General features: G+C 41.5%; 1 long non-coding RNA gene across 1 annotated transcript; it reads left to right on the forward strand.

Annotated features, from left to right (window-relative positions):
- Positions 1–5,343: 5,343 nt before the first annotated feature.
- On the forward strand, positions 5,344–9,816 carry LOC133282649 (uncharacterized). The gene is made up of 3 exons (XR_009747684.1): positions 5,344–6,617; positions 8,854–9,042; positions 9,690–9,816. It is a non-coding gene; the product is annotated as an uncharacterized LOC133282649 (long non-coding RNA).
- The last annotated feature ends 224 nt before the right edge of the window (positions 9,817–10,040 follow it).

A 10,040-nucleotide genomic window follows, 5' to 3' on the forward strand; every position in this document is an offset into this window, starting at 1 on the left:
TTACTAATGCTGTAAACCACCTCTATTTCATCTGTAAAATATTTCTGTGAGTTTCTGTGCAGTAGATGGTGGGCTGCATGTGCCTGTTTTTGAATTAAGCGTAAAGACATTCTCACGGCAGCAAACTGTAGAAATGACACCAGCAGCATCACAGTGATTTTTGACAGTGATCCTGTATAGTATCACAGGTTCTACACCTGGGTCAGAGCAATCCCAGGCACAGCTACAGGTTGGGCAGAGAAGAGATTCAGAGCAGCCCTGCGGAGAAGGACTTGGGGGTGTTGGCTGATGAGAAAATGAACATGAGCAGGCAGTGTGCACTTGCAGCCCAGAAAGCCAACCGTATCCTGGGCTGCATCAAAAGGAACATGACCAGCAGGTCAAAGGAGGTGATCCTGCCCCGCTACTCTGCTCTTGTGAGACCTCACCGGGAGTATTGTGTGCAGTTCTGGTGTTCTCAACATAAAAAGGACATGGAACTGTTGGAACAAGTCCAGAGGAGAGCCACAAGGATGATCAGGGGACTGGAGCACCTCCCGTATGAAGACAGGCTGAAAAAGCTGAGGCTGTTCAGTCTGGAGAAGGGAAGGCTACGTGGAGACCTCATAGCAGCCTTCCAGTATCTGAAGGGGGCCTATAGGGATGCTGGGGAGGGACTCTTCATTAGAGACTGTAGTGATAGGACAAGGGATAATGGGTTAAAAATTAAACAAGGGAAGTTTAGATTAGATATAAGGACGAAGTTCTTTACTGTTAGGGTGGTGAGGCACTGGAATTGGTTGCCCAGGAAAGTTGTGAATGGTCCATCCCCTGCAGTGTTCAAGACCAGGTTGGATGAAGCCTTGGGTGACATAGTTTAGTGTGAGGTGTCCCTGCCCACAGCAGGAGGGTTGGAACCAGATGATCTTAAGGTCCTTTCCAACTCTAACTATTCTATGATTCTATGATTTACACCTATCAGTAATTTAGGGGCATAGTTTAAAATTTTTGTTGTCAATCAGATTGTCATTCATGGAGGAGAAGAAATTGCACTGGCAGAGTATCACTTACTAAGATGAAAACTTGTTTCATGCATTAAGCATAAGTGCTCACCTTCTAGAAGTAAAATTAAGATCAAAGACTACTTAATAATATATATATATATATATATATATATAAATTCAGACTTTCACTTTCCTCTTAAAATAAGGGCAAGGAGGAAAACAAATAGTTGATGTACTTTTAAGACAACACAAATTGACCTCATGTGGTTTATTCTGTTTTGACTTGTGCCTTGCTAGAAAGGTCCACAGATATCAGAACCCTGCTTAGCAAACAGCTGTTCCATTTATAAAGTCATCATAGCTACAGCTAAAGTAATACACCACAGGGCAGGCAGTAATCAAAAATTTGTGCTCATTCCAGGAAAATGCAGTAAAATTTAATATGGATAAACAGATCTTGCTAATTTGTTATCAGGTTGGTGAATATTTGCCCTGCGATGGGATGATCATTTAGGCACAGCTTGCCTTCAAATTTGACAGCAAACAACTCTGAATACAAGAATAAAATTACAAACATATGCAAAGTAGAAATCTCAATAGAAAATGAAATGCATGAGTAAAATGATCAGGCCAAAAGGTGGTGGCACGGTAGCTCTTCCTGGCATCATCAAAATTAATGAAGAGGAAAATGCAGACAAACAGAGGTAAATTCAGACGCCATCAGAAAGAGCTGAGCTGTATGCATGGACATTGCTATTTCCTATACATAGCGATAAGCCAAAATCTGAAGTGTTTGCTTACAGAATTTACCCTCAGTGGACCGGCAGAGGAGGATAGCCTCCATCATGAGCACAAGCACCAAAATGTATCCTATTGCTTAGTTCTCATGTTTTGAATATAGGCACATCAGTTAAATTGATTTTCAGCCCTTCCTGTGCTTTGCAATTGATCCCAATTCACCTGCAAGCTGTCCTTGTCTGACTGGAAGGTGCTATGTGGATACCCCCTATTCTTCTGGCCCTGATTCTGGAACCCTTTGGGTGTACTGGCTTTGGCTGGGATGAAGTTGATTTTCTTCATCACAGTTCGTGTGTTGCTATGTTTTGTATTTGTGAGCAAAGTTGTTGATAATTGGTTTAGTTACTGCTGAGCAGTGCTTCCACAGCTCCAAGGCCCATGCTGTTTCTCATGTTTTTCCACCAGTGAGCAGGCTGGGAGTGCACAAGCAAGAAGCTGGGAGTGGGCACAACTGGGACAGATGACCTCAGCTGACCAAAGGGATATTCCATGTCATATGGCTTCATGCTCAGGACTGAAAGAAAGATGGGGGAAGAAGGAGGAGGGAACATTTGGAATCACAGTGTTTGTCTTCCCAAGTAACTGTCGTGTGTGATGGAGCTCTGCTTTTGTGGAGGTGGCTGAACACCTGCCTGGCCACAGGAAGTGATAAATTAATTCCTTGTTTTGTTTTGCTTGTGAGCAAGGCTTTTGCTTTACCTTTACCTGTTAAACTGTCTTTATCTCAACCCATGAGTTTTCTCACTTTAACCCTTCTGATTTTCTCCTACATCTCCCCTGGGTGGGAGTGAGCAAGGGGCTGTGTAGGGTTTAGCTGCCTGATGGGGTTAACCCATAGCAATCTGCCAACAGTAAGCTCTGGCCATTGTATCTGAAGAGGGGGGTGTCTTTCAAATAAAACAGAAATTAAAAGCTGTTAGACATGGACATACACTTTTTTTCCTCATGTTGTTGATTTTAGCTTTTAAGGCAGCCCTGTGGTTTCGAAGCAGATACTGTGACTGTTGTCTGCTGCCAGTTGTGGAACCACAGTGACAGTTTGTCAAACCATTGGTCTCTGGTTCTTCAAGCAACTTCAGGGTGTTTTCCTGGGTAAAAAAAAACAGGTTCAAACTCCAAAGCAGCATCCTCTCTTGCTTCTCCTGGCGGAGAGTGGCACACGTTTGACATCTGCTTCACCCAGTCTTATTAGTTCAATTCCTTTGCCTGTGCAGGGGACCCTGAAGTCTAGCATGTGTGGCACAGTGATCTGCTGAACCTTTAGGCTCAGTATGAGACTTAAAGAAAGTTCCACAAGTAGCTTCATACACCTAATGGGATTGTCTACTCATGACTGACTGAGTGGGCTTTATAGCCTGTCATTACATTTGTTCAAAAGTAAAAGATTTAGCTGGAAATGCTTAATGCCTGCATGACTCAGGTATCAAAGTTCTGTTCCAGAAAAGTTGAGGGCCAGATCTTCAGAGGCAGATGTGTGCCAAGCTGTCATAGGTTTGAGCAGGAGTTAGGCACCACTGGCTCGGATTTCAAAAGTTGAATGCACAGCATTAAAATTAGACTTTTAGGTCTAATTTTTAACCCACAGGACTTTGTGAAATTCCATTTTCAAACTGAGAAAGTAATGTTCTCCTTTCCACAGCTATCTGTTAGTTTTCAGTATTTTAAAAAACTGTATACCCGTTTCAGCAAAAATATAGTTAAATGCTTACCATCACTAAGTCTTGCATTAATGAGCTCTAACAAATAGAACCAATAATGTTAATCAACATATGCAATGTTTTTAAACAGATTGAAAAGTCGAAGCATGATTAAACTGTTAGTAACAAAAGTCTTCAAAATAAACAGCGCTAAACTTTGGGAACAGGTCTTTAGCTCGTCATCTTCATTACAAGTACGGTCAGCCCATTACTGACCTTTCTTCTGTCCCTGCACAGAAGTACATTGGACTATACAATGGCCCTGTACATTCCTTTGGCAGCGTTCAGAAGCACGGTGTAGTACTCGCTGTCATCGTGAGATTATAGATGAGGTTTTTACCCATAGACCTTATCCATCTCACATGATGGACCTACTCTGGCTGTGAATAGTGGTTCCCCCCCGTCCCGTCCTCAGAGCCGCCGCTGACAAACATGCAAGCATGTTTGTCAGTTTTGATCACAATTACATAAAACCTCACTTCCCTTGTTAAAAATACTAAGTATTTGGTGCAAAATATTTGCATCTTCTTAATCAGCCCAGATACTTTACAACTTCAATGAACACAGGATATCTTTGTGGCATTCAGCTACTCAACTGGCTGAGGAATCTGTGCAAAGCATTCTGCACTCCATCACCTACACACTTCTTACTAAGGATCAGCTTTGACTGCACTGATAGAATTTCCCTTGACACTAGGTGCATCCTATTTGCTATTTATTTCCTTTTCTGGCTTCTGCCATGTTTTATATACCTGATGGTGGTTACAGAAGGACACTGTGTGTGCTTGCCATTCCCAACACACAAAAAACTGTTGTGGATGCCTTGGTGGAGCTGTGCGTCTCCTCACATGGGATAGTTCAGTAAATGAAATGTTACTAAATGGGAGGCTGAATTTGAAATATTATCAAGCATATAGGTACTCCTATAGATAGGAGTATGTAAAGCCATCATACTTTCCACTATTGTGGTCAGACTTTACCCGAACCATTTAGCCCTTTATGGCTACATTTTCCTCATCAATAGAATAGAAATACATTAGCCTGTGAATTATACCTTACACAACTCTTTTGAAGCCTCACCATTATTTGTCTATGTGCTGCAGTAATAGAAACAAAGATGTTCAGTGTATGGCAATTCACAACAGCTTGTGGTTCATGATAAGTGCAACCAATCAGCACATCAAAGACTGGGCTAAACCACAAACTTGTTTAACACAGTATGCTCGGTAAGCTGAAGGTTTGCCTTGAGCAAAAACTAGTTGTGATTTGCCAGTGTTATACAGTAAATCAGTTCTTAGAATATATGTTGCCAATGCTGGTCTGTGTATTAGAGGTAGTACACAGAATGCAACAGCAAACTGCTAAGAGGGCTTAACGGTTGGAGCAGTGTTCTACCTGAGCCTAACATCAGCCACAAGACAGCATTCTGGAATGCTTCTTCACTTCATTAGCGGTTACATTTATTCTACTGTCAGTATTCAGTGAAAAAAAGTGGGATATTTTGGCTCAGATTTTAAACACCTGATTAACTTCAGAAGTATATTAAAATATTTCTCTGCCAATAGCTATATGGCAGTATTTTCACAGAAATTGTCTCAGTATAAAAGAACAACTGCAGCAAGTGCATATACAAAGTAGGCTTGCAGCAACACTTCTACCTTACTTAAAATTCAGGTCCAGCACAATGTGTTTCTCTGTCTCCTGAGATTCTTGGTGAAAAATGAAATGCAAGCTGGTAGTTGTCTTTATGAACTAATCCCCATTGTTCTTGTGTTCCCACTGCCGTTACGCTGTTTAACACTAGATGTGTGCACAGCAGTCAGCTAGACATGGCTGAAGGTCTAGTCCTTTTTTAAAAAGATATGAATGCTGCAGCATCTGTACCAACATTATAGACCTGGGTGAGCCATCTGCCATCTGTAATAACTCGGAAATTCTCAGTTATAATGGTCTCCCATGGCTGTTGTGTGCTTTGAAAGAAAAACATTGTGACACATTTTGCTCTCACATTAGGGATGGAGCGCCTTGCTAGACCATATTCTTCCTGTATGGGGGAAGAGCTGCAAATCACTTTCTTCTGGCAGCAATTGCGCTGTGCTCTGTAAGTGGAAAGCAATAAAGGCATGGAAACCATGGGTTTAAAGCCAGGCATATGCCCAACATGCATCAGGAATGTGTCTGAGCAGACACAGTGCCACAGTCAGCACTGGCATCCTTTCAGAATGCTGGGGCAGATGGTGTCACTCACAGGGAGTTTATGACTTTGCAGGAAAGCTTTCAGAATGCTCTGAGAACTGGACTGACATTGCCTTTGCATGGGACAGAAGTTCCCAGCTTCTGTGTCAGTGCATAGACCCCATGGCAGATGGATGCCCTGTTTCCCAAAGATGCGCTGGCCAGGACCTGCTTTGTCTTCAGCAGGCTGTGGAATCTCACCGTTTCCTGATGCTAGGCTCTAGGGTAGGTGGTCCTAACCAGAGTTTGTGGAATCACATTAGTGTCTACATTTTCCTGCTTCCACAATACTAAAGTGTAAAAAAGCCTGTTAGTATTTTCTCTTGTGTGCACTATACCTGCAAGTTGCCTCTGTTACTACATTGTTTTGCGATGATGGAAAGTTGTCACAGTGAAAAAGCCAGACTGTGAACTCAGTAAGTTTGAAAGCATACATCTCCCATTTGAAATATGAATTTATCTTTTTGTGAATATTGTGACCAAAAAAATTCTTTGCCTTTCTATGAGCTTGTCACTGATCCCCGTATCTGAATTCTGACCTGAGAAATTCCATTTACAGTAATTTTTCTGATTTAGGTCACCTAACTATAAGAAAGACGCTGTCATAGCTCTAGTGTCCTCCACAATTAATTAATAACTCATATGTAAGTCACGTCACAGAAACTTTTTGGACAAGAAAATCTTTACTTTCCAAAGGGAAAAGAAAAAGATGTCTACAAGTGAATCACATGCACCAAATGAATGAAGATCTTACTCCTTGAAAAGGAGACCTGGGGTTTCTTTCACCTAAAGGTTCACTTTAATGAAGTATCAGAACTTGGAATCTCCTCCTATGATGGCATAGCAACCATTAACACCTACTGGAGAAGCTGATTCTTTCTTTAAAGGTGCTCTAGTTCCACAGGTATGTTCATTTGCCTGCATCAATCATTTCTCTCCTGTATCAGTCAGAACCATTGCAGTCTACTTATCATTTACAGTGATAACATTTCCAGACTCTGGTTTCTTGTTTCTTCCTTGGTGGCTGCAACCCACACAGCAGAGCTCCCCTCTTTGTCTGAATCATTGTGTTCAAAGTACTTAGCGATATTTTCTAACCTCAGATACATGTGGGAATCTGGTGTGGGTCCTGTTAGCTGTTCCTGACTTTCTCCTGCTAATTGTTCTAGCACTGAAGCTGGAAAGCCATGCAGATGCTACCTTGTTAGCCCTTTAAGCATTTTTACCAAATATGACTATGTTCTTCATATGCACTGCCTGTAGAAATTTTGCCCTTAGCATTTCCTTGGAATTGAGGGTGACTGTCACTGTGACTAGGTTAACCATCTGTATGGTCCCAGTTTCTGCCTCAGAGCATCTAAGGGTAAAGCAGACAGCATTTGCTGTGGAGCAGTCTGCCACCAAGTAACTGCATTTACTGCTGTCATTGTAGGAGCAAGTGGTTTAAGCACTTCAGGTACTCCTTCAGCTGCAGGACACATACACACCCTTAGAAACACAGGCTTACCAAGATTTAACGTTTGGAGGCTAATATTGCCCACTCTGACCTACAGCCTCTGGTCTGTCCAGCATGTTTGAGAGAGCAGATTTTAGCATGGCAATTTGTAACTCCTCTTTTCTTTACTTTTCCCACCCCTCTGGCTGCTGGAGAGATGCCTGTCCCAGCACAGCCCCACAGTCACCTTGCTGTGTTGTAGGGTGTGTACAAGTATCCCTGTTCCTAACACTAAACTTTGAGTCATGTTCATGATGAGGACAAGGTTTGGTCCTTTTTCCCACCTAGATGCGATCAATTCTAGGGGTGTTAACAAGGTTTGCTTGGTTAGATGTCCTGGTTTCAGCTCGCATAGAGTTAATTTCTTCCTAGTAGCTGACACAATGCTGTGTTATGAATTTAATCTGAGAATAATGCTGATAATACACTGATGTTTTGGTTGTTGCTTAGTAGCATTTACCCTAATCAGAGCTGTTCAGTCTCTTATGCTCTGCCATTGAGGAGGGGCACAAGGGAGCAGAGACAGGACACCTGACCCAAACTAGCCAAAGGGGTATTCCATACCACAGCACATCATGCTCAGTATAGAAACTGTGGGGGGAGTTACCCAGAAGGCCCGTATCGGTGCTTGGGTCAGGCTGGGTATTGGTCGGTGAGTGGTGAGCAATTGTATTGTGCAGCACTTGGGTTTATTGGGTTGTTTTTTTTTCCTTTCCTCTTTTAGCTTTATATTCTCTTGTTATTTCATTGTTATTATATTATTATTTTTCTTATCATTGTTATTATTATCATTATATTGTCCTTTAGTTGTTGGACTGTTCTTGTATCAGCCTGCAGGTTTACATTCCTTGATTCTCCTTCTTATACCACCTGGGAAAGGAGGAAGGGGAAGGGTGAGCGAGCAGCTGTGTGTGCTGAGCTACTGGCTGGGTTTAAACCAGAACAGTAGGCTATCCTAAGTGATCTCTACAAATGTGGGCATTGGTTGTGGTATGGGCCTCCAATTTTGATTCTAAATACTTACTCCGATTTTCTAGCTGTGTACATTGTGTTTTATACAACTTTTTATCTTTTAGAATTGTTCTTTTCTCCCTTTCATGTTTTGTTCTTACGTGTCTCCTTCTACATTCTCCTCTACTGCTTGCAAGCAACTTCCTAACAGTCAACACAAGCCTGCTTTTGCCTTCCCTTTCCTTTCTTCAGCTTTTAAGAACTTTTCAATTTTTCAGGTTCATCCCAAATATCAGTGGTGTCAGTGCAATGTTTTCCTATCCATGAAAAATTCCACACAGGCTTTTTTCCATACCACTTTTTCAAATTCATCACCTAGCTTTTTCCAGCCTTTGTTACTATTCATAATGATGTGTACCCTCTTTAATGGAAGTTGTACTATCTGCAGCTGGCCTTTTCACTGCCCCTCCCGCAGAGCACAAGTCACCTCTATTAGGCCCTTTTTTCCGAATAGAACCTTAGTTCAGAAGTCCCAGAATTGCTGGAATGTTACCAACACAATAGATAACATTCATCCTCAGGACTAACATGTCCATGATGCCAATTACTGCAGTAATGCAGTACTCTCTGGCTAGGTTACTTTAGATATTCCCTAAGCTTCATGGGCACATTGCCCTATCCCATCTCCTTTCAGCAGCAGGAGTTTGTTAGTCAGTCGCAGTAGAAATATGCTGAAAGCACAGATGAGGGTGGGCACCCCTGTGAACCCTTCTGTGCTGTGGACACCCTCTCTTGCAGCAAGAGCCCTTGGTGCGATGTCAGACCCAGCATGCTCTGCAGTATGGAGCAAGTTGGGGCTCTGTCCTCAATTTGTATGTGAAATGTCACTAAAGCTTAATATCTTTCTTTCTTTTTTTATATAAACTAAATATAAATAGAAATTCTTGCTTCCCACATCCCAAGAGATATTCTTGCACATCCCTGGAGTTCATTTTGGTGCAAAGTGAGATTATGAGATTATGAGAATTATGAGAACTAATGTTCCCACTTTGGTTTACTTGTATATGACTTCGTGCAAACTCGGAAAGCTCTCCAATTAAACAAAAGATCTCAGATATCTTAGAATCTAAGCTTGATTGTTATAAAAAGTCATGCTATTGCTTGTGGATTAATTGGTCCTGTCTTGACTGGTGAAGTAACAACTCAGTTTGTGATTCAGCTGCAAAACCAGGACAGGACAATTGGAAGGGGTTTCTTATTGAGACTTTATTTCCAGATGTCTGATACTCTACTTGCTGGGTACCTAGTGTGTCTACTTTATCTAGTCTATCCCTCGATAAACTAATAATATGACTATTATATATATTAATAATATTTTAATAATTATATTATTAATAGTAATATTAATAATAGTAGTAATAATAAAGCTCATATCTGCTACAACTGTATGTAAATCCTAGTATTATTGTCTTAAATCTGAGTTTGTATTAATAGAAGGCTGACCTTCTGCTATTCTGTTTTCCCCAACAGGTGTAGAAATAAACCATTTCGGCCTGACCTGAATCCCCCAAATAAACTACATATTCATTCACTACCACACAGAATCTCAGATTTTAATGCCAGAGTGGAGTATGGTGCAGTAAAGGCTAACTTTTTGAAGAGAATCACAGGTGTCTCGCTAGAGAGATTCTGGTTTTGAAGTGACAAAGGTCTGGTGGCAACTTCAGTGTGTCAAGCCTTGATATGCATGCCATAGAATTCCATGGAAGGTAGTTCTCATTCCCTAAATGTACCATTAGGGACTGTTTCAAAGTCCATTAACATCAATGAGAAATTATTTGCATGAGACTATTTGCCAGTGCCTATATGACTCTGGCTTGC

The sequence above is a fragment of the Pezoporus flaviventris genome, unplaced genomic scaffold (assembly GCF_033815535.1).
Source record: "Pezoporus flaviventris isolate CSIRO_AGI_PZ_B2104156 unplaced genomic scaffold, CSIRO_AGI_Pfla_v1 ptg000131l, whole genome shotgun sequence".
NCBI classification, from domain to species: domain Eukaryota; kingdom Metazoa; phylum Chordata; class Aves; order Psittaciformes; family Psittacidae; genus Pezoporus; species Pezoporus flaviventris.